The sequence below is a fragment of the Tamandua tetradactyla genome, chromosome 24 (genome assembly GCF_023851605.1).
Source record: "Tamandua tetradactyla isolate mTamTet1 chromosome 24, mTamTet1.pri, whole genome shotgun sequence".
Taxonomy (NCBI): domain Eukaryota; kingdom Metazoa; phylum Chordata; class Mammalia; order Pilosa; family Myrmecophagidae; genus Tamandua; species Tamandua tetradactyla.
The window spans coordinates 54,950,574-54,973,746 of record NC_135350.1 but is presented as its reverse complement, the minus strand read 5'-3'; the positions used below and the strand labels follow the sequence as shown (position 1 = coordinate 54,973,746).

General features: G+C 35.1%; 1 pseudogene; it reads left to right on the top strand.

Annotated features, from left to right (window-relative positions):
- Positions 1-21,686: 21,686 nt before the first annotated feature.
- Positions 21,687-22,111, top strand: LOC143668226 (ubiquitin-conjugating enzyme E2 variant 2 pseudogene; annotated as a pseudogene).
- Positions 22,112-23,173: the final 1,062 nt, after the last annotated feature.

Here is a 23,173-nt window from a genome sequence, read left to right as displayed (position 1 = left end):
GGGAAGCCCCTTCCAAACCCGTGACTCCCGGGGAAAGTGCACTCTCTCGGGCGGGCCGCTGCCGCTGGTGCCCTCCCGCCACGCTTGTCGCCCAGGGCCGACTAGGAAATTCGGACGGGCTCTTTCCCAGGCTGTGGCGACCAGCAACCCTCCCTGCGTTCGGACCCCGGGCCGGCTCAAGCCGCTTCGGCTAGCGAACCCCCCAGACGGCGAGAGTTTTCCAAAGTTTAAGGTCCCACAGCACCTTTTACTGGTGGGACCCGCAGACAAACGTGTGCCACGAGCGCCACCTACTGGGCAGGATAAGAAAAACAGAACCCAGAGATTTCACAGGAAAATCTTCCAAACTTTTGGATCCAATACCCAGGGAAATCTGTCTAAATGCGCAGACGCCAACAGAAGATAACAGATCACGCTCAAATAATTGAAAATATGGCCCAGTCAAAGGAACAAACCAACAGTTCAAATGAGATACAGGAGCTGAGACAACTAATGCTAAATATACGAACAGAAATGGAAAACCTCTTCAAAAACGAAATCGATAAATTGAGGGAGGACATGAAGAAGACATGGGCTGAACATAAAGAAGAAATAGAGGGTGGGCCGCGGTGGCTCAGCGGGCAAGAGTGCTTGCCTGCCGTGCCGGAGGACCCCGGTTCGATTCCCGGCCCCAGCCCATGTAAAAAACAAACAAACAAACAAAATATAATAAAACAAGAAAATGTTTAAAGATGTTTCCCTTTCTTCCTCCCTTCCTTCCTTCCATCCTTCCTTCCTTCTCTGTCTTTCCTTTCCTTCCTCCCTCTCTCTTAAAAAAAAAAAAAGAAGAAATAGAAAAACTGAAAAAACAAATCACAGAACTTATGGAAGTGAAGGACAAAGTAGAAAAGATAGAAAAAACAATGGATACCTACAATGATAGATTCAAAGAGACAGAAGATAGAATTAGTGATTTGGAGGATGGAACATCTGAATTCCAAAAACAAACAGAAACTATCGGGAAAAGAATGGAAAAATTTGAACAGGGTATCAGGGAACTCAAGGACAATATGAACCGCACAAATATACGTGTTGTGGGTGTCCCAGAAGGAGAAGAGAAGGGAAAAGGAGGAGAAAAACTAATGGAAGAAATTTTCACTGAAAATTTCCCAACTCTTATGAAAGACCTAAAATTACAGATCCAAGAAGTGCAGCGTACCCCAAGGAGATTAGACCCAAATAGGCGTTCTCCAAGACACTTACTAGTTAGAATGTCAGAGGTCAAAGAGAAAGAGAGGATCTTGAAAGCAGCAAGAGAAAAACAATCCATCACATACAAGGGAAACCCAATAAGACTATGTGTAGATTTCTCAGCAGAAACCATGGAGGCTAGAAGACAGTGGGATGATATATTTAAATTACTAAAGGAGAAAAACTGCCAACCAAGACTCCTGTATCCAGCAAAATTGTCCTTCAAAAATGAGGGAGAAATTAAAACATTCTCAGACAAAAAGTCACTGAGAGAATTTGTGACCAAGAGACCAGCTCTGCAAGAAATACTAAAGGGAGCACTAGAGTCAGAACTGAGAAGACAGAAGAGAGAGGTATGGAGAAGATTGTAGAAAGAAGGAAAGTCAGATATGATATATATAATACAAAAGGCAAAATGGCAGAGGAAAATATTATCCAAACAGTAATAACACTAAATGTTAATGGACTGAATTCCCCAATCAAAAGACATAGATTGGCAGAATGGATTAAAAAACAGGATCCTTCTATATGCTGTCTACAGGAAACACATCTTAGACCCAAAGATAAACATAGGTTGAAAGTGAAAGGTTGGGAAAGGATATTTCATGCAAATAACAACCAGAAAATAGCAGGAGTGGCTATACTAATATCCAACAAGTTAGACTTCAAATGTAAAACAGTTAAAAGAGATAAAGAAGGACACTATATACTAATAAAAGGAACAATTAAACAAGAAGACATAACAATCATAAATATCTATGCACCGAACCAGAATGCCCCAAAATACGTGAGGAATACACTGCAAACACTGAAAAGGGAAATAGACACAAATACCATAATAGTTGGAGACTTCAATTCCCCACTCTCATCAATGGACAGAACATCTAGACAGAGGATCAATAAAGAAATAGAGAATCTGAATATTACTATAAAGGAGCTAGACTTAACAGACATTTATAGGACATTACATCCCACAACAGCAGGATACACCTTTTTCTCAAGTGCTCATGGATCATTCTCAAAGATAGACCATATGCTGGATCACAAAGCAAGTCTTAACAAATTTAAAAAGATTGAAATCATACACAACACTTTCTCGGATCATAAAGGAATGAAGTTGGAAATCAATAATAGGCGGAATGCCAGAAAATTCACAAATACCTGGAGGCTCAACAACACACTCTTAAACAACGAGTGGGTCAAAGAAGAAATTGCAAGAGAAATTAGTAAATACCTCGAGGCAAATGAAAATGAAAACACAACATATCAAAACTTATGGGATGCAGCAAAGGCAGTGCTAAGAGGGAAATTTATTGCCCTAAATGCCTATATCAGAAAAGAAAAAAAGGCAAAAATGCAGGAATTAACTGTTCAAGTGGAAGAACTGGAGAAAGAACAGCAAACTAATCCCAAAGCAAGCAAAAGGAAAGAAATAACAAAGATCAGAGCAGAAATAAATGAAATTGAAAATATGAAAACAGTAGAGAAAATCAATAAGACCAGAAGTTGGTTCCATGAGAAAATCAATAAGATTGATGGGCCCCTATCAAGATTGACAAAAAGAAGAAGAGAGAGGATGCAAATAAATAAGATCAGAAATGGAAGAGGAGACATAACTACTGACCTCACAGAAATAAAGGAGGTAATAACAGGATACTATGAACAACTTTACGCTAATAAATACAACAATTTAGAGGAAATGGACGGGTTCCTGGAAAGACATGAACAACCAACTTTGACTCAAGAAGACATAGATGACCTCAACAAACCAATCACAAGTAAAGAAATTGAATTAGTCATTCAAAAGCTTCCTAAAAAGAAAAGTCCAGGACCAGATGGCTTCACATGTGAATTCTACCAAACGTTCCAGAAAGAATTAGTACCAATTCTCCTCAAACTCTTCAAAAAAATCGAAGTGGAGGGAAAACTGCCTAATTCATTCTATGAAGCCAACATCACCCTCATACCAAAACCAGGCAAAGATATTACAAAAAAAAAAAAACTACAGACCAATCTCTCTAATGAATACAGATGCAAAAATCCTCAATAAAATTCTAGCAAATCATATCCAACAACACATTAAAAGAATTATACATCATGACCAAGTAGGATTCATCCCAGGTATGCAAGGATGGTTCAACATAAGAAAATCAATTAAGGTAATACACCATATCAACAAATCAAAGCAGAAAAATCACATGATCATCTCAATTGATGCAGAGAAGGCATTCGACAAGATTCAACATCCTTTCCTGTTGAAAACACTTCAAAAGATAGGAATACAAGGGAACTTACTTAAAATGATAGAGGGAATATATGAAAAACCCACAGCTAATATCATCCTCAATGGGGAAAAATTGAAAACTTTCCCCCTAAGATCAGGAACAAGACAAGGATGTCCACTATCACCACTATTATTCAACATCGTGTTGGAGGTTCTAGCCAGAGCAATTAGACAAGAAAAAGAAATACAAGGCATCAAAATTGGAAAGGAAGAAGTAAAACTATCACTGTTTGCAGATGACATGATACTATACATCGAAAACCCGGAAAAATCCACAACAAAACCACTAGAGCTAATAAATGAGTACAGCATAGTAGTAGGTTACAAGATCAACATTCAAAAATCTGTAGCATTTCTATACAGTAGTAATGAAGAAGCTGAGGGGGAAATCAAGAAACGAATCCCATTTACAATTGCAACTAAAAGTATAAAATACCTAGGAATAAATTTAACTAAAGGGACAAAAAACCTATATAAAGAAAACTACAAAAAACTGCTAAAAGAAATCACAGAAGACCTAAATAGATGGAAGGGCATACCGTGTTCATGGATTGGAAGACTAAATATAGTTAAGATGTCAATCCTACCTAAATTGATTTACAGATTCAATGCAATACCAATCAAAATCCCAACAACTTATTTTTCAGAAATAGAAAAACCAATAAGCAAATTTATCTGGAAGGGCAGGGTGCCCCGAATTGCTAAAAACATCTTGAGGAAAAAAAACGAAGCTGGAGGTCTCGCGCTGCCTGACTTTAAGGCATATTATGAAGCCACAGTGGTCAAAACAGCATGGTATTGGCATAAAGATAGATATATCGACCAATGGAATCGAATAGAGTGCTCAGATATAGACCCTCTCATCTATGGACATTTGATCTTTGATAAGGCAGTCAAGCCAACTCACCTGGGACAGAGCAGTCTCTTCAATAAATGGTGCCTAGAGAACTGGATATCTATATGCAAAAGAATGAAAGAAGACCCATCTCTCACACCCTATACAAAAATTAACTCAAAATGGATCAAAGATCTAAACATTAGGTCTAAGACCATAAAACAGTTAGAGGAAAATGTTGGGAGATATCTTATGGATCTTACAACTGGAGGCGGTTTTATGGACCTTAAACCTAAAGCAAGAGCACTCAAGAAGGAAATAAATAAATGGGAGCTCCTCAAAATTAAACACTTTTGTGCATCAAAGAACTTCATCAAGAAAGTAGAAAGACAGCCTTCACAATGGGAGACAATATTTGGAAATGATATATCAGATAAAGGTCTAGTATCCAGAATTTATAAAGAGATTGTTCATCTCAACAACAAAAAGACAGCCAACCCAATTACAAAATGGGAAAAAGACTTGAACAGACACCTATCAGAAGAGGAAATACAAATGGCCAAAAGGCACATGAAGAGATGCTCAATGTCCCTGGCCATTAGAGAAATGCAAATCAAAACCACAATGAGATATCATCTCACACCCACCAGAATGGCCATTATCAACAAAACAGAAAATGACAAGTGCTGGAGAGGATGCGGAGAAAGAGGCACACTTATCCACTGTTGGTGGGAATGTCAAATGGTGCAACCACTGTGGAAGGCAGTTTGGCAGTTCCTCAAAAAGCTGAATATAGAATTGCCATACGACCCAGCAATACCATTGCTGGGAATATACTCAAAGGACTTAAGGGCAAAGACACAAACGGACATTTGCACACCAATGTTTATAGCAGCGTTATTTACAATTGCAAAGAGATGGAAACAGCCGAAATCTCCATCAACAGAAGAGTGGCTAAACAAACTGTGGTATATGCATACGATGGAATACTATGCAGCTTTAAGACAGGATAAACTTATGAAGCATGTATTAACATGGATGGACCTAGAGAACATTATGCTGAGTGAGTCTAGCCAAAAACTAAAGGACAAATACTGTATGGTCCCACTGATGTGAACAGACATTCGAGAATAAATTTGGAATATGTCCTTGATAACAGAGTCCAGCAGGAGGTAGAAACAGGGTAAGATAATGGCCAATTGGAGTTGAAGGGATACAGACGGTGTAACAGGACTAGATACATAAACTCAAAAATGGACAGCACAATAATACCTAATTGTAAAGTAATCATGTTAAAACACTGAATGAAGCTGCATCTGAGCTATAGGTTTTTGTTTTGTTTTGTTTTGTTTTGTTTTGATTTTACTATTATTACTTTTATTTTTTTCTCTATATTAACATTCTATATCTTTTTCGGTTATGTTGCTAGTTCTTCTAAACCAATGCATATGTACTAAGAAATGATGATCATGCATCTATGTGATGATGTTAAGAATTAATGATTGCATATGTAGAATGGTATGCTCTCTAAATGTTGGGTTAATTTCTTTTTTCCGTTAATTAAAAAAAAAAAAAGAGAAGGGATAATTGGAGCTGAAGGGATACAGACTGTACAACGGGACTGGATATAAAAACTCAGAAATGGACAGCACAGTACTACCCAATTGTAATGCAATTATGTTAAAACACTGAATGAAGCTGCATGTGAGGTATAGGTTTTTTGTTTTTGTTTTTGTTTTTTTTTCTCTTTCTATTATTGTTTTAATTCTTATTCTGTTGTCTTTTTATTTCTTTTTCTAAATCGATGCAAATGTACTAAGAAATGATGAATATGCAACTATGTGATGTTATTAAGAATTACTGATTGTACATGTAGATTGGAATGATTTCTAATTGTTTTGTTAATTCTTTTTTTAATTAATAAAAAAAAAAGAAAAAGAAAAAAAAAAAGGCTTATCAATAGAAAAGCATTATTACCCTATTACTCTAGAGGGGAAAAAATACGCTTCTATTGATTAAATCCTTTTGGTCTAATACAAGGAAGAAAATTTAAGAACTTCGCTACCCGTGAGGTTCTAGATTCCCAGGCAATGAAATCATTTAAGCCAAGAATATGACTAAATCTGTGGTAGGAAGGGAATGGGTAACAGTAGTGAAAACTGCATGCTATGGGGAGGTTGGGCTAAATGACATTTATAGTCTCTTTCAATGTTAAGCAATTTTCGTTGCAGGAAAAGAGTGAAAGCCTGTATAAGCAATTACAATATGAGTTCTTCAAATTGTTACTAAATCTCTCAAGGTAATGGATACAATAAGGTCACAGTTCTGGGCTTACAGTTGGAGTAAATGGAATCACGTCTGAAACACCTTTTTGAAGAAGTTTAGCGTGAAATAGTTTTTAAAAATAACTATTTTTATAGAAATGCATGCTTATTGTTGAAATTTTAAAAAGAAGAAAATAAAAATCACTCCAAATTCCACAGATTAGAAATAACTCTTGGTATTCTGGCATATATTTGTCCAAGCATTTTATCAACATATACTTGTTATTTTAAAAAATCGGATCTTACTTTTCATACTGTTTTAAAACATACTATCACATTTAACAATCCATTATAAGCATCTTTCTCATATTATTAAATATTAAAAGATAATATCGCATTAAAGACAATAGGATATTCCATTATATCCTTGGGCATTTTGCGGACCATTTTGAAAGAGGAATGCTAAGATATAAAATGGATAGAATTTATGTCATATGATATAAGAATTTTATTGGTGGAGAACAAAATTTAAATGGCTTTTCTTACAGGACAAACTACAAAGTCTTAGAAATAACAATTAATTTTAAATGATGCTTACCAGACAGGCTTTAAATGCCTATCATGTATAAATTCATTTGTTCCTTATAACAACCTTAGTAAATATTCACCACACGTCTAATGGTTGAAGATACTGAATCTTTTGTAACTTTCCCAAGATCATACTCCACACAAATGGTGGAGCTGGGCATGGAATGCAGGTGTCAGGTCTGCCTGACTTAATTGAGCCTGCTTTCTTCATTTCCATTTTGTGCTATCGTAGTCATGGTACTATAAGGGGTAAAGAACAGACTTGAGCAGTCGTCTCCTCTCATTAGTACAAAATGACGTTTCTGAGCTTACTAAACTCGCTTCAGCTGGTATCAATGAAAACTAGATTGTAAGTGATAAATCTCATTTTCCTTGCTAGCCAGGAATCCTTACTTCCCATACCACATTTCCACAGAGGCAAAGTGACTCCTTACCCAAGCTGGGCCGGTACTGGAACATTTCTCCTTTCCTCCTTCCAACTTTTACTTGATTTTCCCTAAAATAAAATGAATGACTTACCTACTTGGTGGATTGGTAATAGGTAAAATATATTGGCTTTGCTTATTGGAAAGTGGACTCACTGAATAGGAAAGATAAGTGTCCCTGTACCTGCCCTACCTCTGCTGTCTTCCTTCTGGAATAACCATGAGCAAACATGCTGAACTTCAGTTTTGCTGCCTGTAAACTAGGTTGGTAAGTCAGGTAGATCCATGTTTAGACGTGCCTTTCTTCAATTCAGAAGAGAGGAAGTAGAAAGCCCAGTTTTTTTCTCAGATCTCACCACAATTGTTGAGCTCAGGTTTACCATTTTGAAAGAAAAATGCCCCACTGGGTCCTAGATTCATTGTTTAACTTTTGTTTTGTTTAGTTTCTCCTTATACTCTAATATAGTGAACAATTGCTAGCATTCTCTAAGACTAAGCTCCAATTCTAAGGGTTTCTAAGTAAGTAAAAACTCTTCCACCCTAGCCATAATTTTGCTGCTTAACATAGGAATTCTTGGTGGAACACACAAGAAGCAGATTACTCCATTCATGGGAAGAGGGTTAGGGGAAATTCCTACGAGTAGGGAAGTCAGTTGGAAGAAATAAATGAGTTTTGCAGTTTAGTGTACAAAGAAAGTGATGAAATGAAGGAGGAAATAAAGAAAGATTGGCAGGAGAAGAAGGGTGCTGGACTTTTGAAGCATGAAGACATTTTTCCTTGTGCTGTTGAAAGTGTACAACTTTCTTTGTTATGAAAATAACAGGGATGGGCAAACAATCCAAACATCAGGAAGGCTGATGTGAAACTTTACTCAGCCTAAAACAAAGGTTCTTTGAGCGCTGCATAAATCAGTGAATTATTTTACATGGTTGCTTCTCCTGCCCATTTCATTTGGCATAATTTATTTCCAGGTAAGGAGAAATGGAATTTTTTTTCTTTTTTCTTGCAGGATTCTCATTTTGCAGGCTGAGGATTAGATGGGAATCGTGGTTCACTGCTAAGTAAATAATTGGGTTTATATGCAGAGTGAAATTAAGAATAGCCATGTTGTATGTATTGATATGATGCTTCTTGAAAAGCATTTTATCTGGGTTTAATAGTCAAGCGTGTGTATGAATATAGCAAGTACATTCATACACATCCCAGCCAGGGGGTATATACACTCATTTCATTGCAGAAATATTTAGTGTGATATACAATAAATCATTGTAAACATCTATGGATTCTTGACCATAAAAGGGGAGGAGACATTGGAAAGGGACTTATTTCAGGGTACTTTACCACACTATTAGGATAAACACAGATCTCTAATAGCCATAGTACTTGGTTATTAAATCTTTATGGAGTTAATTAATTAATTAAAAGTATTCTGAGATTCCAATTATGACCTGAAATCAGATACCCATTAATTTCTTAGATAGCCTGAGGTCATTCTTAGGTACCCACCACATGCTGGCAAGTGATATGGCAGCCTGCCTGTTGGACTTCTACCAAGGATCATTTCAAGTACATGACTCATTCAATGGCAGGCTTTTAGATGAGCCAACAACCTGAGTGCTAGAGACAAGGGATGGAGATGTGGCTCAGTAAGTAGTCTTCAATTATAAGTGAATGGGAAGAATCTTAAAATTGGCCAGGATTTGATTAGAAACAAGTCATGGACAAGGACAATGAAGGACCTACTTCAATCTCAATCAACTGATTCATCATTCAAGTCCCCAGAAGTCATGGGAGACCAAATAGCTGTGTTGAAGACTGGCTTTTTCAAAGGCATGAACCATGACCCCAGACTAAATGGCTCTGCTAAAAGGCTCTGTGGGCTCTCAGTTCATCCATGTGACCTGTGCTCACTGAAAGGGCCAGCGTGGAGAGAAGGGGCTTTCGATTGCATGTGTCTGTTCTTGATCAGACCTGGATTTATTGTGTGGTTTGTATTGTCCTGTGTATCATCATTTCCCCTTATTTAAGAAGGATTATGTCCCTCCAGTGAGAGATCATGCTACCTTTAAAAGACTATGAACTCTGCATAAAAGAATGCTGGAAAGAACACTGAATCCTCAGTCAGGGGATTTGGGCCTAGTAAACGGCCTCTACCTCTCCTGAGCCATAGGGTTTTAGGTAGGACCTCTGACCGCATTTGAAACTGAGGGGATTAGAATAGATAATGGTGAGCTCTTTTCTAACAGTGACATGATCACTTGGACACAATCTGAGTTCGTTTATTCCCATTCAGAAAAGAGCCCTATAAAATTTTTATAAAATGTAACACGTCTTCCTGGTTAGTTGGGAATAGAGTTCTTCCATCCAACTCTAAAAGGCAATTCATGAAAAACACCCAAGTTAGAATTCTTCATTTTAACTGAGCCAGGACTGGGACTCTTACCCACAGTATCTAGAAGGGTGCCTAGACATCATGGGGTACACCCAATGCATTTTATTCTTAGTATGTGAGTAAATGAATAAATGAGGGCCTTTTAACTCATGTAGAGAGAATGAATGACTTCTTGGGAATGTAAAATATGTTATGATAAAATTTTTTGCAGTTGGAATATTGACAGTGAAATAGAATGAATTGAACACAGGATTTGTCATTAGCAGCCTTAGATGAGGGGGTCAAATGGCCCTTGGTAAGGCACTTGGCTCTTCTAAGCCTCAATTTTCTCATCTAAAAATGGGGAGTAATAGTACCTACACTATCTGCACCCCACAGGATTCTATAAGAATCAAATAATATTGGAAAGTGCTTTTCAAACAATAGTGCTTTATATTTGATGTCAGATTAAGAGAGTGACTATAGACATTGAACAGCATGATTGTTAGAGGTAATAGCTCATTTCCCCTGATTTTTTAAAAATATTACCTGTTTGATGCTTTCTTAGTAAGCTACTTTAACTCATAATTTAAGAAAAGAAAGCAGTCCCCCAAAATTGATTGCTAGTTCTCAAATGCAATATAAATACCTTTCTCTGAAATATATTTTAATCAAATGAATAATATTTATGTTATTTATTATGATGACATCAATATCTGAACATATTTAATTACCCAGAAGCTTCTTAGGTTCTTCTAAAATACATATCCTCAATCTATTAAGTATGGCATAGTAGATATTACCTTTCAAAAATAAAAAAATACTTTAAATTTTATAACACATTTGGGGGCAAAAGTTTTGGAAAAGTTACTCTAGACCTATATTATAATAATTGAATGAAAGTATAGCGATAATAGAAGCTCTGTCACAATGAAGTCTAATCTTTTTAATCCTTGAAAATATTTCAGAACTTAATTGCCAAATCTGTGTTGGCCTCCTGAGAAGCTCTATTCTTCAGCCAGTGGTGCTCAAACTTCCTATTTTTAAATTGTCCTTATGGATTGCATTACTTTCATTTAAAAATCATCAGTGATATCAAATCTTCATGTTTTTGTATGGGTTACATTCTTGGAAGCAATCCCAACCATCAGGAAGCAAATCTATTGAAGAAAGTGGACATTCAGGCTAAGAAACATGTTGTCATTTTGTTATTATCGTTGTAAAAGAATAATATTTGGTATGGGAATATTGACAAGGTAGAAACCAATAAAATATACTGCAATTGATCCTTTTCATAATTCATAAACTCTCTCAGATAGTTTATACTCTCTACTTCATAAGGTTAAGTGACTATCAAATATTATGGAATAAATTCTGTATAAGTAATAGCATCACATTAAAATAAAAACAAACATTCTTATTTAGGCTTGTCAGTTGTTGTGTTCTGGAATGTTAGCATTTTTCATAGCAGAATTTACTTATTTTTCCCCAATTCATAGTGGAAAATTTGCTTCCAGCCATGATGAAATAATTAGTACTGAACTTGTTCTCCTGTGTTAACAATGAGAAAACTAGAAAAAAAAAAAAAAGAGACAACTCTTTTCAAATTTTGGCAACAAATTGCACTGGACTGTGATACTTAAGAAAAGGAAAACAAAATGAGAATATTTTTACTATTATTCTGGATTTCTGCCTGGAGATACTTTTTGTATCCTAGCACAAGAAGGAAAAGCCTAAGCAGAGTATGGAAGTCTCACAGATTTGAGGAGACAGAGAATTTAAAATACAGGGTGGCTGAGACAATTAAAATTTATGGGGCTGTGTAGCAAAATGGTGAAAGCTATGAAGAGAAAGAGGTTCAGAAATCTGCATAGAGGTTCTCTTGAACCTCTGAATACAAAGTTATGCACAATTAGGTTAAAATTCCATGAGACCAGCCAAAAAACAACTGATGGATGTCTGTGACTGGAGTCATTCCCAGGGCTCCAGTTAGTGGTGGGAGATACTTGAGCTCATAGCACCCATTGTGGATAGACCTAATTAAATTCCTGGAGCATTGCAGATTATAGATTTCAGAAGACACTGCCTTAGTAGTATGGGAAAATTATCACTAGAGCGGAGACTATTCTAGGCCCACTCAAAGCTTAAAAACAAGTCACAAAAGCTTCAAACTGAATTGAAGTAACTCAGTTGAATGCCACAAAGAAAAAGAAAAATCTTAAAAGACAACAAAATCCAGACACTCAAAAACAAAATACTAACAATGTCCAGTATGCAATCAATGGCTATCTAGAGATGCATCAAACAAGTAAAAAAAGAAGTCAATTAAAATCAGGCATAAAATAGCAGATTTTATAGAATTAGAAAAGAAGGACTTTAAGGAAACTATTGAAAATATACTCAAGGACTTAAAGTAAAATGTAAATATAGTAATTCATACTGATAGTAGAATGCACAATTATTAGTTACTATTTTCATGAAAACACCATTGTTTTGCTCAGGTTCCAATGAAAGGAAAGAATAAATATCATGTGTTCCCAATTTCTGTTTATTGTTTCTCTCCTGACTCTTTCCTCTAATGAAAATTTCTTTAACAATAGGACTATATCTCAAACTAAACTGAACTCTTTACTGTCTTATTTCAGAACAGTCTATTTGAATAGATGACATCTTTGACAATTTCAATATTTTTCATGTGCCTGGAAAATAAAATACAAATGAGTCTAGACAAGTATGTGCAGCCATCATCATCATATCATTAAATATGCTATTATGCTCCCCAAAACTCCTACACAAGATGGTACTTTCTTCCAAGGAATAATTTACACAGCTCAAAATTTGTTTGACTCCACTCAAAGCTATTAAGAAGGCTCTGCTATAACTAAAATTCATCTCTACCAGAATATTAGTACCACACTTTCTAATCCCCCCTGCCATTTCTTCAACTTTGTGATGGTTAGGTCTATGTGTCCACTTGGCCAGATAATGGTGCCCAGTTATCTGGTCAAACAAGCACTAACCTATCTGTTACTGTGAGGACTTAAATCATCAGCACACTGATTGTATCTGTGGCTGATTAAATCTGCCGTCTAATGCCATAGAGCATTTAAATCTAACCAGTTGAAGGTTTTTACTTCAGAAGGCAGAAGAGAAACCTTTCATCTCTACTTCAGTCAGCCACCCTCTCCTGGTGAATTCATTGAAAATTTTCATCCAAGTTGCCAGTTTGCAGCCTGCCCTACAGAATTTATACTTGTACATCCCTGCAGTTGCACAATATACTTTTATCAAATCTCATACCATCTATAGATATCTCCTGTTGGTTCTGTTTCCCTAGAGAGCCTTGACTACTACAAGCTCTTTCAGGCTTGCTTGAATTACAATAGAGTTACAGGTTGAAACAGTGCAACATTGTCATGGCTGCAGTCACTTTCCCTAGGCACCACAAAAGACTGGAGTACATTAGTATCTATTTCTTCATTTTCTAGTCTTACCTTAGGACTAGAAACTAACTCTTAAGTAAAGAGACAATAGATACACGCCATGCTGCATTAATTCAATTTTTGAAGAATAAGTTATAAATCAACTCTGTGAAAAATTCTATCAAAATAATCACATTCATTTCAATTTGACAAACCATACTAAGTACCTACTATCTGCCAGATACACTGATAGTAAACTTATAGAAAAGCAACGGTGCTTTATTATCAATTCTATAAAGGTAGTCCTGTACTTACATTTATTTAATTTTTAAACTTGACTTATTGGCATTATAAATTGACATTCCTAAACTAGTTTTAATAAACTTTATTTCAACAATTATATATCAGCTTACATATATTCTGAATCATTTTGTTGTAGGGCTGTCTGTCAACCAAGAATTCAGCTTGGGGTTTATTGTCTCCTTTGTTAGTATGGAAGTTTTTTGTGTGTCATTATTTAAATATTTTATCCCAATGGTTTTCACACACTTTTCAAAAGTAGACAGTGCTTCAGAATTATCATCTGGGTAGAGGTGAGAACAATCTGATATAATCCTAAGTACTTTACCCTCATTTCAGTAAGGCATCTGTTTCCATTGTGGATTGAAATGGGATTTCAAGAAAGCCCTTATTTCAATCTGATTTAACTCTTTCATGACTCAAATCAAATTAAAAATCATGAATGGCATCTTATATCTTTGTCATTATCTCATAAAATGTGTGGAAAATAGGAAGATCAAAGTGTACATAATTTATTAGGACTAAATAAAAGATGTTCATCATTAGATTGCCAAAACGACAATTTTCAGTCCTGTTCCAACACTTATTATGTTCAATATTTATACTGCCTTCATTTGGGAAGAAAAAACAGAATTAATAAGTATCATCAAAACTACTTAAAAGAATAGTTTTATGGATTTTGAGATATGTTTTCACTTTCTGGGAACAAAACCATTTCTATATAGCATATAAGTCTGTTTGACTTTGTTGTCTTCAACTTCAGTATTCATTTTTCTTTAAAGCAAAAATCAGAATTGTGTGTACTAGATAATGGAAAAATGTACCAAAACCATCCTTATTAAAGGCTTCTCTACTTCTAATTTGGGAATGATCCATTGTCTTTTCCTGGAAATGATGCCCTAGGGGAAGCATGACCAACTGTGATCTCTCAGGGAACCTGTGAAAGTGATCAACTTTCCTCTGCTGCAGGTAATAACCGGAGGAGAGAGATGACATGTGGGGCATTCCTAATTAAAAAGCCCAGAGATCTCAAGTCATTTCAGGGAAATATATTATTTTAACTCCTTTTGGGAGGACGAGCTGATCAGTATATTACCTTGCCATAAACAAGTAAAGCTTTTCTGGATAAACTGCAATCCCTGCATGAAGCTTCTAATTTAAATGCAGCAATTGCCTGTGGTGTCAGGACACACCGAAGTCCTCTGACAACTAGTTTCAAGGCTCCAGAAGGTAAGGGAAAAAAGGGGACTGGGGCAATGGACTTTGACCAAAATTCAGGAAGTAGCAACTAGAACAGTGAAGATGGGGTCTTGTAGATAGGTTGAGAGAAAACATGACCAACATGAGGTAGACTTGTCCAAATAAACCACAGCAATTTTCTTTTGTAGATTCATTGACGTTTCACTCTCCTTTTTTCTCCAAATTTTCTCACTATCTTCCTTGAGAGCAAAGGGAGAGTATGCATTAGCTTTTAAAAGAGATGATTTACCCCAAGAGGTGGCAATAAATACTGGTTTATATTTAGACCAAAAAGTATAACCTTTAGTCTGCTCTCTTTCCAGCTAAGATTTCTGGCTTAGTTCCAGTGTTTTCCTCATTTGAAAACCAGAGAAATGAGTTACCACCCAAGATGTTACTAATTAGATGCCACATGCACACAGCTGACACTCAATAGGCATAAGTGAAGTCATTAAAACTCTGAGCCAATGGTCCGCTGACCAGGTTTGAATTGTGTTTACTAACTATGTGGCTTTGGATAAGATATACAAATATGCTAAACCTCAGTTTCATAGCTAGAAAATGGGAAAGAATCTCCTTCCTGAAGTTGAAATTAGATGAAAAATATCTCTATGAAATACTGAACCCTATACGTGATATCTGATAAGAGTTCAGTAAATATTAACTCTTTTTCTTTAAATGACTACTGCTGTAGTATTCATATTAAGGACTCAATTCTGACCTTTTGAGCAGTGTAATAAATACAGCTGGTCAACTAGCATGCTATCTCACTGTATTTCATCAAATGCCAAGTAAATGATGATGATGGAATGGGAAGGGGTTGTCAGAAATTTTCCATGTTTCAGTATACTTTTCTTCCAGAGAAAGACCAAACTGAAAATAACAATAAAAAATAATTTAATTTTACTATACTGGCATCAAGATAAATGGTCTTAAGTTTGAAACCGTCTCCAAGTCCCTATTTTATTTTAAAATCAAACCCAAATTATTGGATCACTTATTTATAAAGTAGTTCAGTGATTATAAAAGGAGAGGAATTTTTGAGTTTAGAACACTGAGACAGAGGTTATGATATTTGTAACTTTTTATTTAAAAACTATAATCGTTGCAAATGTTTGCTAAATAAAGCTTTTTTCTACTTGATCAAATGCTGCTCAAGAGTGGAAATGCATGCTGCGCAGTTGCAGGGTGGGTTTTCAAAGCCTTTGTTTTGAATGGGTGCAGTAAGATAAAGATGGATGTAAATGTCAGGCAGACGAATTTAGCCTTATTGAAGAGCTCTTGTGCCCTGGGTATGGTATATGCTGAAGTGGGAGATACAAATAAGATACCATCCAGAACTTCTCCATTCCAACCCCTTTCGTATACCAAGGAGATAGAAAACAATGGATAAACTTATTTTAAACCATAGTAAGAAAAGTGCAAGGTATTTTAAAAGTGGAATAAATATTACTACCCAGAATTCTATTTAAAAGTAGTCATCTAATAATGACTAATTATAGATAATAAAATGGAAGTTGGAAGGATCAAAGCTCAACTTAACAATAAATAATAAATATTTATGGAACTCGTCTACAGTCCAGACACTGTAAATAGCAAAAGAGACAGACTTGCACACAACTAACTATAAACTGACTATAATGCTTGCTACACAAAATTTTGTAGTGCCACCTGAGAACTTCTTAGGAATGCAGAATTCCAGGCCCTACCTGGACCTAAAAATCTGAATTTTCATTATAATAAGATCCCCAGAAGACTTATGTTCATATCTGGCTTGAGAAGCACTGCTATTATAGCTGTATAAGCAAGGGGCTGTGGAAAACCACAGGAAGAGTTGCTATTAAGTGAGACAGTAGCTGGAAAGCTGCATCAAAGACCATAGGGCAGCATGCAATATAAGACATTGTTGTCTACATCAGGTTACCTCTTCATTTAGATAGATATTTTATTTTGTTGGTGTTTAGGTAGATATATTACTAGAAGTATAGAATTGATGGATGTATTAATCATTATTAAACATACCCATTTAACAGAGCATTGTTGATAATAACAATTCTAAAATACTTTTAACACATGCATGCATTTATTAGCTTATTCTTGCACATTATGATCTTTAATAACACATTTGCTGCTTATTTTTGTTCTGTGAAATTACTGATATTGGTTACTGTTTGCATAATTTAGACTTTCACAGAAAAATTATGTCATGTCTCTCTCTCTGATATCTTGGTTTACTTGGCTCTCCATGACCTAATATACAGAGAGATAAATGACTTAAATGGTAAGATGCATTAAGAAAGAAGAGGGAAAGAATTTTTTCACTTTCTGTTTGGAGAAATTGGTCTATAGCATGTTTTAACATAACTGAGTTTCCAAAGATATATGGATTGTGTACAACCTGGGTTGTGGCTTCTACAAGAGCTCACTGGTGTTGATTCCATCTCCAGACCCATGAAATCTGATTTATTCTTGTGTGGCCCATGATATACATATATATATATAAAATGTATATATAATTGTAGTATTTTACACTATTCTAGTGAAAATGATCTTTCCCTTTTTTCATACATAAGACAAAAAAGGCTTTCCCTCCCTTCCAAGTATGATGCAGGATGTTGTAAGAATGGATTGAAGGAAGCCATCAGCAAAGAGACAAAAGTGATTCTTCCTTTAACAGCTACACGTGAGCTGCAGCATAGGCAGCTCAAACTCCAACTTAATAAAATGATAAGAACAGATAGATTTTTCGCTCTTTCTATAAGCCAATCGGTGCTGTGAGTTTTTACATTTATTAGTTTATTTAATCCCTATGCTCAATCTATAAAATACATACCATTATTTTAGTAAGATGAGGAAAATGAGCTAGAAGAAGACTGAGAAATGTCACTAAGATTACTCAGAACTGAAATTTGAAAATACACACTGTGTATTTATTATGGAAAATAATATCAAGTAGAAAGAAGACATGAAATATTTCTTAGCATTCAAATGAAAGGGTTATTGCACACAAAGCATATTATATTACTATTTCTTTTATTATTATTATTAGAGAAGTTGTGGGTTTATAGAACAATAAATGCATAAATTACAGGATTTCCAGGCCCACCCCACCCACAACACCCTGCATTGTTGTGAATTATTTGTTACAATTGATGATAATATATTTTTACAACTGTAGTATTAAAGTTCATGGTTTAATTTAGGGCTCACTGTGTACTGTAGTTCCATGGACTTCGTTAAAAGTTTTTATCCTGTTACCAAATATATGCGCTAACATTTTCCCTTTTAATAATATTCAGATATATTTCAGTGTTGTTAATTGCATTTGCAATGTTGTGCCACCATCACCATCATCCATCACCAAAACCATTCCATAGTCCCAAATAGAAGCCCTGTATATTTTAAGCCTTAACTTCCTGATCTTTATCCCCACCCTGTCCCCTGGTAACCTATATTCTAGATTCTGACTTTATGAACTTGTTTATTCTAATTGTTTCAAATCAATGAGATCATTCAATATGTTCTTTTGTGTCTGGTTTACTTCACTCAATGGTGTCTTTGAGATTCATTCATGTTGTTGCCTATATCAGGACTTAATTTTCTTTTACTACTGAATAATATTCTATTGTACTTATATACCACATTTTATTTATCCATTCATTGCTTAATGGACACTTGGGTCGTCGCCATCTTTTGGCAGTTGTGAACGATGCTGCTATGAACATTGGCATGCAAATATCTGTTCAAGTTCTGGCTTTCAATTCTTTTGGGCATATATCTAGTAGTGGGATTTCTGGGTTATATGGTAGATCTATATTTAGCTTTCTGGTAAACCAACAGACTGTCTCCAAGAACAACTGTTCCATTTTATAATACCACCAGCAATAAATGGGTATCTCATTTCTCTGTACTTATTATTTTCCATTTTTTTATAACAGCTATTCTGATGAGTATAAATTGGTATCTAGCTCACTGCAGTTTTAATTTGCATTTCCCTGATGGCTAATGATGTTGAGCATCTTTTCATATGCTTTCTGACCATTTGTATGTCTTCTTTGAAGATATATCTGTTCAAGTCTTTTGCCCATTTTAAAATTGGGTTGTTTTTCTTTTGGTTGTAAACTTGAAGGATTTCTTTATGTATTCTGGATATTAACCTTTTAGTGGATACGTGCTTTCCAAGTATTTTCTCCCATTGTGTAGATCTATTTCTTCTTAAGTCTGTGCAGGTAGTTTATGTGTTTCTATAAATTTGTCCATTTCATCTAGCTTTTCTAATTTATTAGTATGAAGTTGTTCATAGTATGCTCTTATAGTTCTTTTTATATCAGCAGAGTTGGTAGTAATATTGCCCATTTCATTTCTTATTTTCATCATTTGTACTCTCTCTCTTTTTTTTTTTTTTTACCATTCTGGCTGAAGTTTAGTCAATTTTATTGATCTTTTCAAATGATTGACTCTTGGTTTTTTTGATTCTCTTTATTGTTTTTGTTTTTTTCTATTAATTTATCTCCATTCTGATATTTGCTATTTTCTTCCTTCTGCTCACTTCAGAATTAATTTGCTCTTCCTTTTCTAGTTATTCCAATTTTGAGGTTTTGTTTCTTATTTGAAGTCTTTCTTCTTTAATGTAAGTATTTAGAGCCCAAGATTTCCCTCTCATACTACCACCACTGTATCCCATACATTTTGGTATATTGTATTTTCATTTTTATTTACCTCAAGATATTTCCTAATTTTGCTTCTGATTTTCTCTTTAACCTATTGGTTGTTTAAGAGCATGTTGTTTAATGTCCCCATATTTGTGAATTTCTCCCTCTGTTATTGATTTCTAGCTTCATTCCATTGTGGTCAGAGAATGTATACTGTATGATTTCAATATTTTTAAATTTGCTGAGACTTTTTTTATGACCCCACATATGGTCTATCCTGAAGAATGATCCAGATGCACTCAAGAAGAATGAGTAGTCTGTTATGTTGGGTGCATGTTCTTTATAAGCCTGTAAGGTCTAGTTGATATAGTGTATCATTTAAGTCCTGTACTTCTTTATTCATGTTCAACTAGATGTTCTATGCATTATTGAGAGTTGTGTGTTAAAATCTCTTACTATTAATGTTGAACTGTCAATGTCTCCCTTTAAATTTGTCAGCATTTGCTTCATGTATTTTTGGGGCTCTTTTGTTAGGTGCATATATATTCACAATTGTTACATCTTCTTGTCAAATTGTTCTCTTTATCAATCTACAAAGACCATCTTTTTTTCCCTCATAACTGTTTTTGACTTATGGTCTATTTTATCTGATGTTAACACAGCCACTGCAAGTCTCTTTTGGTTCCTCCATGCATGGTATTTATTTTTCCACTCTTTAACATCAGTCTGTTTGTAACTTTGACTTTAATGTGAATCTCTTGCATATAGTTAGATCATATAGTTAGATCATACTTTTAAAAATCCATTCTGTCAATCTCTGTCTTTTAACTGGAGAGTTGAATCCATTTATGTTTGAAGTCACTTACTGAAAATACAAGACTTTCTTTGCCATTTAGCTATTCAGATTTTTCAAGTCTTATACTTTTTTGGTTCCTCATTTCTGTTAAACCTGTTTTTATATTTATTTGCATTTTTGTGTTTTACCATATTGGGCCTTCTCACTTCTATCTCGATATTTATTTCATCTATTTTCCTTGCCACTACCAGGAAGTTAAAATGTAACATCCTAAATATCTATAACAATCATATTTGGTTTGCTACTAACTTAGCTTCAATAATGCACATATATACATTTCCTATAACCCTCTGTTCTCCCACCTTTTTATTTGTATTTATCAATTATATCTTATTACATTGTATGTCTAAAAACATAGATTTATCATTACTTTTTATGCATTTGCATTTTGGTACCTGTAGAAGTAAGAAGTGGAGTGACATACCAAACAATACAGTACCATATAATATTGGTGTTTATAATACCCAAATGGTTACATGTACCACAGGTCTATACTTTCTTTATGCTGCTTTGAACCACTGTCATTTCCTTTCAATATGTGGACCTCACTTTAGCATTGTTTATAGGGCCAGTCTAGTAGTGAAATCTATTAGCTTTTGTTCATGTGAGAATGTCTTAATCTCTCCCTCATTTTTGAGATAGTCTTGTTGGATATAAAATTCTTAGCTGTTAGTTGTTTTCTTCAACACTTAAATATCTGAACCCAGTGCTTTCTGGCTGCAACAGTTTTTGATGAGAAACTGGCACTCACTCTAATTGGAACTCCCTTGCATGTAACAATGTTGCTTTTTCTCTTGCAATTGTCAGAACTCTCTCCTTGTCTTTGCATTTCATAGCGCAATCAATGTATGTTCTGGTGTGTTCTTCTTCATATTTATCCTGTTTGGTATTTTCTGAGCTTCTTGGATGTGCATATGCATGTCTTTTGCAAAGTTTGGGAAGTTCTCTGTCATTATTCCTTTGCTCTTCCTAGTCCTCTTTTCTCTCTTTCTTCTCTTTTTGGGGCTTCTAAATTGTATATATTGGTGTGCTTGATGGTGTCCTATAGCCTTATTTTTTTTTGCCTGCTTCTCAGCCTGAATCATTTCAAGTGTCTTGTCTACAATTTCACTGATTCTTTTTTTGCCAGATCCAAACTGCCCTTGAACCCTCCTGGGGTATGTGTGTATGTGTGTGTCGGGGGGAGGGGGAGGTGGCTGTGTGTGTGGGGGGGAAGAAGATGGTGGTCTCTACAGGAGTTAAGGTTCTTCATAATTTTTGCTTATTAGAAGAATTTTTAGAAGGACAAAAAGGAGTAGACAGTGGTACTGTTAATTGGGACTTGGAAGATGATGAAGATATGACACTTACAAGGTGAACAGGCATGATTACTGGGCCACCAAGGACAAATTATGAAAACAGAATATATAGCATAAAAATAAAATGAAAACCTAAATACCCAGAAGCTTCTCCATCAGTTAGATTTGTAACAAAAGTTAATATGAGTGGAATAGCGGATGCACAGAACTTAACAGTGTTAGCAAAATGGCAAAATTTGTATAGAATTAAAGTTGTACTTCAAGAGGTAAGACATCTAATGATGTCCAAAGAAATATGAAGCTTCCATAATCAACAGAAATACAAACATATAACAATTCATTTTAGTGGATCTCAAATTTGCTTATATCAACAGCCTCCTCTTCATGTTAATGTCTTAAATACCATATGCAGAATATCCACACATTAAGTAAAATAATTCTGGCTGGTAAACATGACCCAGACATTTGTAAGAATATATTTAGTATATGTACATCCATTATGCTTTCAGGTAACAGGAGGAAAAATGCAACACAATTCTTTTTTCTTTTATCAAGGAGCTGTCATTTAAGCATAAACCTTGAATACTGAAAATAGAATTTAGGTTTGCAAGATGAAAGTACGGCAAGATGTCAAATTTCTGTGAAAGGATATGTGTGTTGGAAAACTAATTTCAAGAAGGAAAAACATAAATGCATAAATGGCATGCCTTATCCACTTGCTTAGTGAAAGATGCAGTTTAAATTGTTTCAGTATCACGTACAATGAATATTCTTGCAAATTGTGTTAATTATTGAAGCTTGTGGTATTGACTACTAACAGTATCAAAAAAATGTTCAGGATACTTTTGATGCCTCTATTTATAACAAAAAAAAGTTTGGGGTTATCAATGGATATTTGTTAAAAAACATTCCCTGTGTGTAACTTGTAACAGACCTGGTAAATATTTGTTTACAGTCCTTGTTTAACAAACCATGTATTTGAGTTTAAATGAAACCAACTGAAAGGAAATAGGTATATGGATATGTGATTTTGAGATTAAAGTTAGTCTTAGAATGTAAATAAAATATGCCTGAAAATCTAGAGTGGAAAGAGATAAATTCTTGGGAATATCACTCCAGTGCTTCTGAGACTCACCCTCTCCCTTAGCTTCATCCTATTGTGTGAGCTGCTCTTTCTCTACTACCACACTGTATAGCACAGGAACTGCACAGCTGGGAGACCATCAAGATTTTGAGTGAGAGCCAAGGTTCCAATCCTTGGCTATCACTGTGTGTTTAAGATAATCTGACAAGCAAAACGGTGATAGTCCTTACTCAGTGCACAAGCAGCACTTGAAGTTCCTTTTGGATTCTCTAGTATATATAGATGGTTTTCCGAGACAAGTGTGGGCTGAAACAGTAAATTGAT